The sequence below is a fragment of the Centroberyx gerrardi genome, chromosome 1, assembly GCF_048128805.1.
Source record: "Centroberyx gerrardi isolate f3 chromosome 1, fCenGer3.hap1.cur.20231027, whole genome shotgun sequence".
In the NCBI taxonomy this organism is placed as follows: domain Eukaryota; kingdom Metazoa; phylum Chordata; class Actinopteri; order Beryciformes; family Berycidae; genus Centroberyx; species Centroberyx gerrardi.
The window spans coordinates 7,150,889-7,167,496 of record NC_135997.1 but is presented as its reverse complement, the minus strand read 5'-3'; the positions used below and the strand labels follow the sequence as shown (position 1 = coordinate 7,167,496).

Below are 16,608 nucleotides of genomic sequence, written 5' to 3'. Positions count from 1 at the left end.
CGCTCCAGTTCAGTGAAAGAAATCAACTGAATCAAATTAATACTGGTTATACCATAGGCAAAACCCCTTAACAAGTTTGAGTTCAGAGTGATCTAAAAATGAGTTGAATGCAACCAAAATAAATCATTTAGCAAACCATCAAACGCCAATCAGCTCTAGGGTAAATAGCGCTGAGTGTTGAGCAGCAATAGACTGTATAGTATAAATAGCCGTTATCCAGTAATTCTCCCATTCCCTCTTAAAAGGATAAGGGGCTTTGGGAGGCACCAAACCCTGTTCTTACAGATGAACCTGAGAGAATGCTGCTTGAAACAAAACAACTCCTCTGGAATAGAGGGCAAATTGTGACTTGTGACAAATATACAATTCTGTCTGTTTCTTGGGTGAGGAGACTGCCTTCAACAACTCGGATGAATCAGAAGCACCTGAAGAGAGGCTGGTAAGTGTAGAGGGAACTGGGGGTACTTGAGACCAGGTCTAGATGGACAGAGGCCTGAAATAACGCACTGAGCAAATCGGGCATGTTACAGAGCCAATCAGTCTGGCTCCATGCTTCGTGTCTGCCATGTTTCTCTGGCATTTTCATCGACCCAGCAAAAAATCAATAGGTAAACTGGGACCACCTCCTCCACACTAATTACAACTTACTGCTCAAGAATTTACAAATACAGCAATGACAGAGCCAGGCCCTCCGATGAAAGAGGAGGATGGGAGGAAATTCATTACTCCCCAAGATCATCTCAATGCCTCTGCTTAAACCAGCCACTCCTAAAGGTCAGTGCAATTAATGTGCATTAATTGGACAATGGGGCAATCTGCCATAGCAACACAAAGTCAAATTACAGTGCTAGTGGCCTCTCTAACAAAGTTACTCTCACGGATGTGTCGTCTAAAAGGCGAGTGGACTTTGAGGGCTCTCTAACAAGCAAAGTTGAGGCAGTGTGAGCTGGTGGAAGATGATGAAGTATAGGCTCCTTGTTAAGTAAGGCTCAGCAGCAAAAGGGTAAAATCCAAACACTGAACTGAGGCTCTGTCCCTGTACTAAGAGTGGTAAACCGGTGTTGGTTGAGATGTACCATTTCCACGACGACATTTTCCCCACCAATACACAACTGATTCATTTTCAAGCCCAAAGAGAAAAAACCCAACTTGGATATTTCCTTCCTCTAATGTTCTAGTTTCAAGCTTGTTGTCTTCCTGTGAAAAAAATCTGCCTTGGCATATCTCTCTGCTTGGTAAATTATTGCCACATATAAAAAAGTATCATTGATATTTGGAGAAATGTCAGTGTGGTGAGGAGATGAAAGATTGGGCTGGTGGGAGCTCTGACAATGCTGAAAATACAAGGCGGAACTGCACCCTGGAAGATAAGTATGGCCCGCCTTGTCAGGGAACCGACTATAAATAATTGGCTCTTTTTATGGTAGTTTGCTGCCAACGTTGAGGCTCAAGGTGGATGGTCATGGGCTCGGGCTTTGCAGCGTGGGAACTGTCCTAAGTCAGTGAGTTAAACACAGCGTAAACTTGACCAGGCAAAATAGAGTACTGGAATACTACTTTTCTACTGTTGGTTAATTACATCAGTTCATATGATTTTTTTGGCCTTTCTTCTTCATGATAGCTTCACAGGATGACATGCGACAAGGATCCTAGACCAGACTCAAAGCCAGGATGTCGCTTGTGTATTGAGATTTACGCACAAAGAATACCATTTCTTTATCCACTGATGATTTATGTAAATCATATCTGTTGCTGTGCACAGTGTAAATACAGGGCAAACAACATTTTACCTAGTTGGCCAGACAGTAGCTGTATTGTCTCTTGTGTGTTTTGACCCAAATGCACGTATGTCCATAAAATGCGGATGGGCCTCGGTGTAATCCAGGGGTTATCAGCTCAACTCTGAAAGTGTTGCACAGATGTAATCCCTCTGGTAATAACTGAGTTGCTCTCGTGACGTAGAAGGAAAAGTACACTGAAAAAAAATACTAAAAATAAACAGATGTGACTGGACAGGATGTGGAAGACAATCCTGTTGGAGGATAAAAGCCTTCCATGCTTGACAGATTGAGGCAAAAGACACTGGAAAAGAAGAGGAGCTTTTCAGCTTACACACTCCCAATGTCCCATTTCAGGAAATTGGAAAGTGTTTGAAAAAGCAGGTGGCGACTTGAGACCTCAGCTTTTTTAAATGATAGCATCAGTCTTTGTGCATGTCCTGAATGACCAAACATGGCTCTCTGTATGTATTATGTTAGTTGGTAGCCAAGGTGATTGCACCAGGGTTATGCCCATTCTTTCCATCCTAAATGCTGTGATGCACAACCATTCCCAGGGACAGAGGGGGAGGGAAAGAGTGTCTGCATAATGAAGCAGGCTTGGGCGTTTTTGGTATTCTTATCAAATCCAATTCCCACTATCATTTGATTCTTTATTGATTGTCAATACTAATTCTTATAATGTACATTTTTTTGTAAGAAAATGTTTCTAGCAAATTAACAAATACATTATTACCTTTATAATTACTATTGTAGATTAAATTTAGATCCTTAACAAGTGGGTCTTCTCACATTTCTATTAAATTAAATAGCTTTTACAGTGACTAATAATGATGACAGCTATCTGATGTTTTTGTATTCAAATAAAGCCTCAATGTATTAAAATCCACAAATACTGCACTGATTGTGTAACGATAACTGGGATATCAGTACTACCCTTTGCTTACCCAAAAATGATACTTAACTGTGGAAAAACAATGTACTACCTTTCACCAAACCTCATCACTGCTCTGTGACATTCCCCCACTCTCTTGAGGGATGCAATGTGGAAGTGCGCAACCATGTCGTCTCGTGGAGATGGTCAACTGAGAGCATTTGTACTTCTATCAGTGACAAATGTGGAGGAGGAGGTCTGTGGGAAGTTTGAGCCGTGTGGCTATTTAAGAAAATATGTAGAATATATTCAATTGTAATTGCCATTAATTTACGTGTAAACATTAGCAAAAGCCTGGGGGATTTATGTGTGTGTTGAGGCTGTATTAGGGGCATATTGTGGGAATGGATACAGTAGCATATTTAAAACACAATATTCTCTTATATTACACCATACTGAGACAAATGCTTCATCATGTTTGAGATGTTAGTTCCTTTCCCAAGGAACACATTTTTACTTTTGCATCTAGCAATAATTTTTTTTTCTACGCTCGTAAATCTAAGCCAAACTTTAGAGCCCCATTCAGTCAGTTTGCAATCAGCTATGGTTCCATCTAGCTTTGCAAACAGAGCAGTATTGAGATAAGTTGTATACTGCAACTGATAACGTGACTCATCTTCAGCCAGGCGTCTGCGAGTGTGCAGCTGGCTACTGCTGAAACAATCCAAGAGAGCTATATTATTGCTGTGAGCAACCATATGACGAGCATGTGAATTACATTCTCAGGCATCAATATGCAGAATCACATCACAGGCTCTCCAAATCCCATGGTTCTAAGAAATTTGATGCCAGTTCTACGTTCCCAACTCTAGGAGGAAGTACATTCAGATGCTACTGATCATTAAATACTTGAAGACTGATGGCAGCCCCAATGTTTCCCATGAGCAGTGAAAACAGCCTCGCATAGCCTCTCCTTAACCCTCCCAAAGGGGAATTTCCTTTGCTGTCCTTGGCCTCCACTGTGGCCCTGGCACCCAGGGCCTTGGAAGCACAGGGGCCACATTGTCCTACTAAGCAGACATAACAGCCATATGGGTGGGGGTGGAATAGTGGGGAGAGACTGGCTCTGGCACTGGGGACCACAGAGGCTGAGAAAGGCTTGCTTTCAGGTTTTATGGTCCTTGTGACTGGATGCTTTCACTCCATTAGCCTTATGGATGTTGGAACCAATTCACTCACTCATTATGTTTCCTCCATCTTTATTGCACTGGGCACTGATGCTGTGGCAAAATGAGGTGAACTGTTAGAATGTGACTTCTAGAAATGGGACCTGAAGCCTTTTCACTGGGGGCCATACCTGACCCAGGTAAGTGCGAGTATGTTATGCGATACACCATGATCTGGATAGCGTAAACATTATATGTGCCAACCCCTTCAGGCCATTTTTGTCACAGCAAAAGATCAAAGACCAGTACACACAAAGCATGCCAAGACTTGAAAATCATATCAGCAGATGAAAAAAGCAGAATCAAACGCAGAGCACTGCTATGAGGCATTGTTATATGGTGAAAAATGCAGCCTGACACCAACGGCAATGCTCGAAAAATGCCTCAACACTGCTGGAATTGGTGTATTCGAACAGAGGCGTGTTGAAAAGATGCTTTGAGATGGTAATGATGAAAGGAACAGGAACATCGATGCAAGGACCAGGGAGCCGTAAACACAGGGCACATAAGGTCATAAGGTGGGGGGTCTCACATGTCCGATCATTCACAGCTTTTTTTTTCCGCTTTTGGAGATCACCACAGGCCAGACTCCGATGACAAGTACTTTCCCGTAAAGCTGAGCTGTGATGGATTGTTAACATATCAGGGATCTCTGGATGCACTGGCAGTTGCTTCATGAAATGCACTGAGTGATCCCCTCCCTGGCTTACAAGTATCCAATTCCACCTCAGATGTGGACAGGCTGTTCAAGACACCAGCTGGAGAGTTCATTTTAAACAAATGCAAAACTCTGGATGCCTTTATGACCATCTCCCCTGTTTAAGATGAGAAAGTAAAGTATAAAGTATAGGTAAAAAAAATAGAAGAGCAATCAAACCCAGAGAATAAAGGGTGCACTAAAATACAGTGAAAAACCACTATAATATTCCTATAGTATTACTATAGGGACTTAGTGTGTGTATGAATCTCTAGAGTGAGTTTCTAGGGAGTGGGTATCATCATTCATTCATCGGTTTTAATCGGGAAACTGAACTTTTGGCACAATAAATAAAGAGACCATATAATATTTCGATTTTCTCTTTCTTCACTTTGTATAGATACACCTACAAGTCAAAATAGTGTATTTCCATGCTTCACAGACGCAAGCGGCTCCGGCAAGAACGAGACAACAAGTGTAAAAAGAATAGAACGGCTGAAAATGCCACGCAGCTCCCGTACCACGCCGGGTGGACACAGCAACACTGGATAACATGGTTGTTTGTCACTCTGACATGGGGACGTCTAAAAATGTGTCTGGTGGGCCTTGAAAACACGACTGTGCAGCGTGGCAATGCTATGCTTTACCAACCAAAACTAAACTCAAGAGTGATGCAGCATGCAGGCTCATATAGTCTTTATAGCTGTGTCTTGCAATGGCACATGTGCAGTAAAGTTTTTTGACATTTTTGGGACCAACCGAGTGACTAACTGCTGGTTGCAGCTATAAAGATATGAAGAGGCTAAAACCTGCCCTAATATACTATATTATGCCATTAAACTGCTGTTGTGTAGTGACCTTGTTGAAAGGCACCGCTAGCCAAACTAGCTGCTAATCTCTGTCCTGGTTCCCAGTGCAGATTAAACCCTTTACAACATGTCATGCCCACTGCAGCACAGTGCCTAGTGATGGGTAAATGGAGTTGTTTTTATTCTCCTGCTGTCCTCTGGTGTAAAAATCACAAGCAGCCATCATTGCGATAAAGGCTGAGCGCTAGTGAGCTGCCCTTGGGGAGCTATTGGAGCAGAAGCCCAGTGTTTGCGTGCGGCGCAGGTGTTCCAGCCCTAACTAAACTCCTGACATTTTCAGTGCTCTCCTCCACGGGTGAAGTCAGTTGGGGGTTTCAGACTGCCTGTAAATTATCAGCTCATGCTGGAGCTGAGAGGCATGTTAGGTAGGAGGAAGGAGGCTGTGTGTGTGTCTGTGTGTGTGTGTGTGCATATTGAAGAAGAGGGGGGTTAGAGGGTTGTCTGTGTCGCGCTTTGTGTGCGATTATGATAACATGTAGGCGGAAGGATGAAGCCAAGGAAACAACTCATTGGGAAAAAAAACAACTTTTTGCATCTTTATCCAACAACCATTTAGAGTAGGATGCTTCCCTCGGTCCCTTCTCCATCTGTTGCACTTGCCCACACTTCATTAAAATTCAGTGAGTGAGTGGTGATGGTCAACAATAGAAGCCAACCTTTTCAGCACCAAAATATGTCAATATTTCCTACCACGCATGTTATTTGCTACTAGGCATGTATCCCAGCAAAAAAAAAAAAAAAAAAAAAAAAAAAAAACTTTAGAGAAACTCTGAATAGGACCCTTTGTCTTTCCTAAGAAATGTGGAAATAAAGAGGCTGTTTTTTCTGTTAAGGCTATTTCCAGCTCCAGATAAGACATAAAAGACATAAAAGCGAGCTTAATGTGACATCTGAATTCACAAAAAGCATTAACTTAAATTCAATTTTGACATAATTTTATAATAACTTTATCATTTTGGCAATGCATTTGTATCTTCAAAGGGTTAGGGTTAGGGTTAGGGTTTGATGAGGTATACCTTGCCAGGTGAGAGAGTCGTAGATTTGGGTAGGTTGTGTTTGCAATAACAAGAAGGTATGATGAGCCCTCGTTTAGTGAAGCATTAGAAAGTTGTTGGAGATTCTTTGTTAAAACAACTTCTATTCACTATTAAAATATTTGGCAAGCTCTTGCGAAAAACAAAGAAAAGCACTTAATTTTTCTCAAATGAATGTATTCTGGGTTTGTTCATTCTTTTGTTTCAATTGTGAGGAGCTCGGGAGGAACAGCTCAGTAAGACCCAGCTCTGTGTGTTCGTTGGTTGGTTGGTTCATGCAGAATGTTTTTTTCAATATGCAGTGCTTAGGGGAATTACGGTATGCTCTCTTTAGGCTAGTGGTCAAGTCAATGTATCGAGATGATTTGGCAACTAAAAGCTCTGATATGACTTTTTTTTTTACGCTGAGTGTTAGGGCTGCACGATTATGGCTAAAATGATAATCACGATTATTTTGCTCGATATTGTGATCATGATTATTTATCACGATTATTCATCCATTTTGTTTTATTGCACTTGAGCATTTTAAGTTAACCGAAATGCCTTCACATTCATAATGTATTTTATAAACTTATAAATAAAAAAACATTCAAATGTAAAAATCTTTGAACCTGTGATTCCGGTGCACCGGGTCCGTTGTTTTTTTTCCGGGACCATCACCTCTGTAGCCTTAGTTTTTGGGCATTTGTATTCTAAGACACTTATTTTGTAAGAAGTCTATTTGGGTGTTTGTGGGCTTTTATTTTGAAGTTTCCCATAAGGACCCACGGGAGAATTAGTGTAAATAAGGAAGTAGTACGTTTGCCAGTGCATCTCTGGTTGGAGATTAAAAAGGAAATATTTTACCCCGTAACCCGTGCTTCCTTGTATACTACACTTGGATCCAAGCTAATGGAAGAGTTTATACGCGCTTTGAAAGGTCAGCGGCAAACTGGGTCAAAATTCAAGTAATTTGAGTTTTGATTACGTTGACTAATCGTTGCAGCCCTACACCAGAGCAAGCTAAACCCAGCGTGAATAATCGCCCCCGGCCACAATCAATTAATTGTGGAAGCCAATATCGACATCGCGATTAATATATGATTAATTGTGCAGCCCTACTGAGTGTCTGAGAGTCTGCAGGTTTTCATTCAGAAAAGCTTACACTGGTTTGATTTCTGCACATTAACTGCTCCAGCATTTGGCTTTATAAGATGATCCGGTAAACTAAAAAAGTACCCCAAGCCTACATCAGCTGTCTGCACTTAATGTATTAAATTGTACTGTACTGGTAATACGCAACGTGAAAACGTGATAAATATAATATATTTGTTTATAAAGGGCGCTTTAAGTTTTCTATGAACATGAAAAACTGTCACAGGCTGTGTGCTGAGTTCTTCTTCTATTCATTTAAAACACGCCACTGTTGCTCAGGAGTATCTTGCGTCTGCCACCTGGTGGTCAAAGTTTGTATACTGATGTATGCCCGCATTTGGCCATACATCCAACTGGTTTTATTATTATTATTATTTATTTTTTTACACCTGCCCAACTCTAGTGCCCTTTATATTACAAGTATCAAAAATATAAGTCTGTCTCTCCTGCCACTAAGCTTGCCAAAACAGAACTGGCATTAAACAACCTGGTGTTTCTGACTGGAAATGAGATATGGCCACCTTCCTTTCGCTGTTGCTAAAAAGAATGACAGATGCCTGGCTAGCAAACATACGTCAACACAGACAGACCAACATGTAAATTTGCATTAATGCTCAACAATAAAACATTGTTTATCTCTCTTACAGCCAGCCGAGAAAAGAGGAAACTGCTTTGAAGTTAATGTGCCTGTATGTTTTATCTGTAGTGGGGGATTAAGCAGGTCATTACCAAAAAGCTTATAACAGAGGCCTACTGAGGGATTAAGCAAACTCCTAATCAAATGAAGGAGAGAAATCAGAAAAAAAAATGTGAACACTTTTTCTATGCCATTATGAAGACATTCATCTATCGTTTTAGAGGCAGGTTATGCCAACAAGTAGCTTGCTCCTGCTGCACCGTAAAAAAAATGGATTTAGGAGAAGAAACTGGGTGGCAAAGCTGCACAATGGAGCTTATGTTGTTAAAGTTTTGGAAAAAAATAAAAATCATGCCATGGCAGGATTAATACTCTTGGGACCATGACCATGTGACATAGCCCCCTCAGATTTCATCCATGGCATGAAATGGTGGGGCAAAAAAAAAAATATTGCCATTCCCCAAAGATTATGACGGTAGCACATGGAGCTGTGTGTCAGCGTCTGAATTCTCACAAGTGCAACAGTCTCTCGCCATGCAGACACCCAATTAAAAGTCTGATACAAACTAATGAATACAGAGAAAGTTCAAAGAGCTCCCTCTTTCCTTATGTTATCAAAGTTGATTCAGTGATGACAAGAAGAGAAAATGCAGGGCTTAGGGGGAGTTGTACAGCTATGCTCACTCATTTAAACAAGCATGGCTGCTTTAAGAAGATCATGGAGAAATTCTAAGACTGTAGATGTACAGGTACTGACCTCTAATCCATTCACCAAGAAACGGCCAACTGGCTCGACATCCTGTCGACATCCACCACAAGTAATCCAACTGCTGGTTCTTCTGGTAATCTCTATTTGCAGATTGTTCAGCACCTACACATGAGACAGGAGCAAGTGGAACTTCATTATAGCGACTAACAAACATATATATTACTTAGGCATTATGCTTGGCTTAATGTTGGATTTTGGGATATAGGGTACATTCCAACACAATCACAGAGGAATGCTGGGTAAATTAGGCAAGCATACAAGCTTTGTGATTCCACTGCAGGGTAACACAGGCTGTTCCATTACCAGATTACCAGGTCTCTACATGTTAGTAAGAAATCTATCTGATCTATCACAACCTGGGAACTGTTTCAGTCAATCCATCAAGTCCCTCCATAATGTCCTTCCACAAAGTCCACAGAATTTCATTTCTCAAAAGAACAACAACAAAAAAATAGCATTTTGCATGTTAATTATATGGATGCCTTTCTTATAAAGGCAATTATGTCTTCTACCTTTGCCATACACCTAACCTTAGACTTATCTAACTGAAGCCTACACAATATGTCTTCAGTCTGATGCAGGCTCTAAGTCTTATAAAAAACTGTTGAAGAATTGATCCCCAAATACTCCAAGCATCTTGGTCTTTTATTAGGTTGTACATTTTCAAAATTAAATCCCTTAACCAGGCTAAATGTTTCTTGAAGTAAATTATGATTGATCGCTCCTGCCTGCTAAGCAGCTTTTTAACACCAACTTTTCTGAGGGAAACAAAAATGATTGTTGCTTTTTGACCGGCGTTAAATTATACCCTTACATCAATACTCCATTGAATTATACATTGAATGCACTATAAATGATGATGAGGAAACAAATATATATTTGTAATTGCAGGCATGATGAATTTACAGGCCTTCCAACAGCAGGGTCATTAATGTACAACCAATCTATCATAGCAAATGTGCAGAGACTGACATGGATACTTTACTCCGCAATTAATCTCACCAATATAAATTTCCTAACAGCTTCTGTCGAAAGAGGCTGTTAAACTAAAGATGGTGCTAAATCACCGTGTCAAAGAGAGCCTATTGATCTTTTTATGAAATTAGCTTATTGACAAAGCACTTAAATTAGATATTATAGAAATTATATGAGCTGGGCACCCACCAGTCTTTGCTTCAGCCACTGCAGTTTTACAGTGCTTGAAGAACAAAGAGCATGAGCCAGCCAAGAGTAGACATGGCGGAAAAGTTGGACAATAAAATGTTAATAGCAGGGCAAGTCACATGGTTGGATTTGCTGTGGACTGGGTGAAGATTCTGGTTGGAAAATTCCTCTCACATTGGAATATTTAATTGCATGTGATGTACCACTCTTGTCATTGAACTACAGAAAGCAAAAGTATGTAAAGTCTACAAGACTTCACTGCCTCGCAAGTCACACATGGTCCAGGTACTCTTTTGAATACTTTGATGCCAAGCCAATAAGGATGGAACTTTTTTAGGAGCTCATGATTATAATAAGCTAGATCCATATGCACAGCATTAGTGATGAACTACTTTGCTTTTACTGATATGTCCAAAACACAAGAGGATTTTATTTTCCCATGAACTGATACATAAAAAAATGTCTGGCCTGTATGATCATCATGCATTTTGTGATAACCTACTCCCACCATGCCAGCAGCAGACATGTAACAGACATGATAAAGGTGTTTGTGCATCATTGATGACACATTTACTACTCCATTAAAATGTTTCTGCTGATAGGCCATTTGAACCAGCAAAATTATGACCAAAGCTATTTTTTTACTAGCAATCATATGAATGAAGTCATTGAGCTTCTGTGACTCACTGAGAAAAAGCACTTTGTCTGAGGAATAAAATGGTAGGGGGGGTGGAGGAAGGGCAGAGGAACACACAACATTTAAACAGCAGAGGAACACACAATAATATTTAAACGGGTGTAAACAGCTCTAGTTGCCCTCAGGTGATCACTGAAGTCATCATCTACACTGGTATCTATGGTGCAATTTGGAGGTGCACATTTCTTGGAGTTAGCCTACACCTAGCTGGGCCTTTTGTTCTATCGACTGATTCTCCATTCTGCTGACATGAAAAGGAACTGGAGACAAGGCCGACTTAATAATCACCAGGCTGCAACCCATTACCGGACAGCTGCTGTGGAGCAAATTCACAAAATGTATCATCCCTATAGTCCTTACAAAAATTGTAATATCCTAACATGAAAAAGTCAGGACAGCAATGACCTATACATTGCTTATTGCTTAAGGCCCTAACAGTTAGAAACACTGAAAAAAATCCAAACTGAACTCACTGAAACTGAGAAATGAAAATACATTTTAACAATCAATAAAATGTAAATTTGAAACTAAAACTCACTAACTGAGAAATGAAAATAAATGTAAACAATCAATATAATGTAAATTTATGCAATTAATTTATAACCCTGCCCTCAGACATTCAACTGAAACAAGCATAACAACAATCCTTATCCAAGTCTTGTACCCGGACAGAGTTCATAATGCTAGAAATGAAAAGGAGCTAGAAATGTCAGCAGCCTTAATCAATATTCCCTGGCTACTGTATAGGCCTACTGATGCTTTTTTTGGAGGCAGGTGTGCTGCAGGCAGTTGGCAAGATGCAGAAAACAAGAGCAAATGACAGCCTGGAGCACCTCATTCTTCCTGGGCTTATCTTGCATCATTCCTGTCATCTAGGCTCTCTCTAAGCAACATAGCTTTCCCTCTAGACGTGTGTCTCTTCCCCCAAAGGAGTGAACATCTGGATATAGCTCTGCCTTGCTGGAGTAACGTCTCAGTTGCTCCATATGTAGTCACCACACAGACATGCACACACCAGAGCTGGGGACAATTTGATCAATTCTACATACAAATAAAAAATAATTTGCTCATGATAAAGTACTCATTCTCAATTTTCATTCTTTACCAATAGGAAGCATCCACACAGAAACCCAAATGAGACGTTGCAATATTTATGTACTAATCCACAAATATTTACCGTACAGGATAACAGACTATTCCGTCCAATAGACCGACAAGGCCATCAGACAAGCAGTGCCTTTCATTAGCCACCTAAACTAGATGTTTACAGGGTTGAGTGTGTGAGTGTGGGTATATCATTAGGGTTATCTAGTGGGCACCTTCCTTCACCACTGTTTAATTGAGTTAGGCCCACGAAAACCTCAAAAAGAACCGTGTAATCCAGCATCCTGGAACCACCGCCCTCCATATCCGTTCTCGGCAAACTCAAATCAACACAGCTGTGCCACTGCTACCTAAGGCCTAACCTGTGCCTGCCTAGTACAACTGCGTCACCAGAAAGAGAATAGTGAGAAGAGAATAGTGCATGTATCACGTTGGGAGGAAGGGGTGCTTTTCAGCAGCAGGGACTGGGAGGCTTGTGAAGATAGAGTGAACAATGAACAGAGACAAATACAGGCAAATTCTTGAGGAGAACCTGCTTTAGAGCATGAAAGACCTTAGATTGGCAATGATTTCTAACGACACTTAGTTTACAGCTAAATCAATATTCAAATGGCTTCAGAACAAGATTGTCGAAGTCCTTGAGTGGCCCATCCAACACGCAGACTTGAATCCTTCTGAAAATCTGTGGAATGACTTGACGATGGCTGTTCACAGATGATCCCCATCCAACTAGACCACACTTGATCAAATCTGCAGGGAAGAATGCAACAAAATCCCCAAATCCAGATGTGGCAAGCAGATGTAGACAAATCCAAGAAGACTCCAAGCTGTAATCGCTTTTTCACCTTTCACACTTGTACACAGGGGTTGAATGTACTGTATATATAAATAATGGGATATTTCTGCGAATAAATTGTAAAATTGCTAAAAACCTGTTCTCATTCTGCCTTCATGGAGTACTTTGTGTAGATTGCTGTTAAAAAAAAAAAGCTCAATTGAATCCATTTTGAATTCAGGCTGCAACACTACAAAGTGTAGAAACAATGGGGTGGAATACTTTTTAAAGGCACTTTACAAACCTTGGATAGGGTAAGGGCGGGGCAGGCTACAGACTGAAATTGCAGTGGATAGTCTGGATAAAATGATTAAATTATTACATTTTCAGTAGAAAAAAGGAGGCCAAGATCAGAGTGATGACAGCAGTATCTGTTATTTTATCATTTTTCACTCCTCCTCCTCAAATTTGTCAGTTACCATTGACCTCTTTGCCCATTGCCCAGTCCTCATAGTCATTGCCAGCAAATTCTGCCCCAAATTTGCCCTAAAAATTTGCCAGCTTAAAGATGTCTGATTAAGAGCAAGGAGAGTGAAAGACTAGCAGCACACTAGCACTTCTTCAAGGTGGCTTAACATGTGGCTCTACTAGCTTAGCACTGAGCTGACACCATTTTCATAGCCTTTACATAGTGTCCCTTTCAATCGACCTTTCTTAAGCAAGGGGTTGACACCTTGCATATGAATCATGAACATCAACTTTATGGCCCTCTCCTGTGAATACATTTTGAACATTAGGCAGAGGATATTACTTTTAGAGAGGCTTGACCGAGAACGATATTAGGCCATCAATTATTCCGGTCGCTCCTCATTTGCTGCCATCCTGACACAAGCAGTCATCTATCAGGACTTACAGCCAGGGTGTGGTGAAAAGAGAGATGGAGACCCATCTGTTGGGCATTCATAATACATCCATTTTCTCTGGGGAATCAATGGCTAGCCAAACATTGAATGATCACACCACTGATGGTACCATGGTGCCAGGCATTATTGACCATCTGATGCCCAAAGCACTGTCCAAGAATTTTGAGTCTGCAAAGTGAAGGGCCAAATTAATTGAGATGTCTGCTTGGAGCTGTGGATTGAACTGCTTATGCCATTCTTTTCTTTAGCATACATTTTGCCAACCCTACCTCACTCTTGTACACACACACACACACACACACACACACACACACACACGCACACACACACACACACACACACACACACGCTACAAGTTTGGATTCAGAACATAGATCCTTTAGTGGGTAGAGTTGAAGATCCGCAAAGAAAAAGCTGCTTTGATACCAAAGAGAATCAGTAAAGCAGTTTCACCGGCCGCTCTCAGTGACAGCAGTCAGTCACATCTGCTGAAGCATGTATGTACACCCAACTGCATCACTGCACAAGTTACTGCCTTGAGTTCTGCTGCTGTCATTTTTATAGGGAAATGAACACATGGGAAACAGCTGAAAAATGACATCTCCAGCTTTGAGATGAATGCATGACATTGATGCTGAATGTAGTCACTGTACCACACAGCACTGCTTTCAGTGTAACTAAGGAATACTGGTGCAATTGCATGGATACAATTGTCTGCTTTCCTTCTGGGTGCTGTCTGCCTGCAGGTTAGCAAAAACAAATGCTTTGAAGGCACACATCTGTATGCCAAGTCAAAACTGATGGGATATGTAAGCACACATACACACACACACACACACACACACACACACACAAAGCTGAACCTTAGATGGGCCAAAACATGAAACGAGAAATGGTAGCACTGAGCTTCATACAGAAGACTATCAAAAGATACAATATTCAATCTGGCATCCAATGAAGATGGAAGAGAAAGTGGCTCTTTCCAGGCTAATTTCCATTATGCATATACCAACGCACATTAAATAATAGATGTACACTTGAAAAGGAAATGGAATCTCTTGCTCATTCCTGATTCATAATGGCCTGTCAAAGCTGTTGCTCATAAAACGAGAAGTTCCAGGGTACATCTTAATATGGACTAACGAATACAATGCCTCAACATGACACTAGCCTATTGAAAGGGGAAAAAAAATGCATGGATGGAAAATCAAAACATTACCAAGACAGATGCCTTTCATTCGCCTTGAATGCATACCAAGGCCCACCGCTACATATGAATCTCTTATCAATCTTAGCAATTCCTTTACACCAGTGTCCAATCAGTGAGAAAAATTTTCAACTGGGGCCCCAAAAAAGACACTCAAGCTAGGCCTATAGTCCGAGAGCGCAGTTCACCACGCCAACCTCTCCCAACTCTCAAAACATTAGGGTAATCTTCACAGTGGATTTAGTGAATAAAGAGGGCTTCAGTGGGCCTGCATCACATGCTGAGAGACGTGTCGTGGCTGTCACAAGTGTTCAGGAATATAGTCAGTAAATTTTGCTGTTTTTCACAAGGGCTTTGCATATATTTTGGGGCTCCGTCTCTCCCTTTTACTGCCTATGAAAGAATGCGGGTCTGTCGCAGCGTCTCCACCGTGGATTACACCCAGATTGGGTGCAGCTGTTCCCCCATTGCTTTCCCTCTCTTCTTTTCTCTTGCAAAAATATTTTTCCATTGGTAACTTGCCTAACAAACTGCGCATACTGCCACACTGCACCTGTGGCATCACGAGTCAGTTACCCTTTAAATAAACACACATTCTAAGCCTCTTTTTGCATTCAGTCATTGGATCATGCTAATATCGGGGCAAGGAAGGGTATAGTGGCAGGCTGAGGCAACAAAAACAAGCAGGCTCTGGGGAGGCAGGGGGAGCCTGTGAGCAAATGCATACTGACAGAGGAACTTAAACTGATGCTTTCTCTGAGAGCCACTGCCGCTTTGCTCTCCAACTCTAAACTGAAGAAATAGGATGAGAGGATAAGGCTTGGAGAGGGAGGTGGCAAAGGCAAGCTGGCAAGAGGAAGCTGAGATGAAAGTAAACAAGAGTTTGGACCGAGTTTTTGGAAGCTGAGTAAATAGCCTTGGTGCCTGTCAAGACTCTATGGGGCTCTCTGTAGTAAACTCAGTGCTTTCATCCTTGTAGACAAAAGCTGGAGCTGCAAAGACTATGACATCTGGTTCTGGCAATAAGTCGTAAAAGCCGCAACAAAACACACAAATACACACACAATATTTAGCATTTGGCACACAAATACCTAAACTATTAAGTATGCGTTTTCATTATCCTATAATGTATGTGGAAGATGAAACTGTAAACTCCAAACCTCCACAGTAGAGGCCGCATGAGACTTCATTAGCCACAGATACTACACTGTGCTGCCAGTCTAGAGCAAAAGGAAGCTTAGTGCATGTCTTGCTTTTGAAGGGAGAGAGGAAGGCACTCCTGTAGACCAAGGACAGAAAGATAATGACATGAGAACTTGTCCTACCAGCCACTGTGTGTCTGAAGAAGAGCTCAGAACTTGTTAGGAGCACGGCAACCTTGATGTGAGGTCTGAGATGGAAGAAGGCTGTGCCCCAGCTGCTTTCCGCATGAAGACAAGACTCGCATCCTCAGAACCTTGTTAGTTCTCTGAAAAGGCCACCGACTAGTTTGGAATATTAAGCAGTCAAAGCCGTCGGAAATCAAAAGGATTTTGAAAGAGAGTGGGAAGCTTCAAAAAGGCTTTTGATGGTATATATCGCTCAATCTCTTGCAGATATGACAGAGTGAAAAAAATAAAGACAGGGGAACAAAGGGCTTTCCGAAAGGGGAAGGTGGGAGGGGTTATTATTCTCCTCTCTGAACCCAGAATATGCATATAACATTATTCCACAATCAAAG

The 16,608-nt window shown here is 41.2% G+C and overlaps 1 protein-coding gene across 1 annotated transcript in view; it reads right to left on the bottom strand.

The window, feature by feature from the left end:
* The window catches only part of glceb (glucuronic acid epimerase b), a 60,733-nt gene that overhangs the window by 21,757 nt on the left and 22,368 nt on the right, over positions 1–16,608 (bottom strand). The window contains exon 2 of the mRNA XM_071915707.2: positions 9,007–9,120. The gene's annotated coding sequence lies outside the window, so the exon portion shown is untranslated. The remainder of the gene's footprint in view (positions 1–9,006; positions 9,121–16,608) is intronic.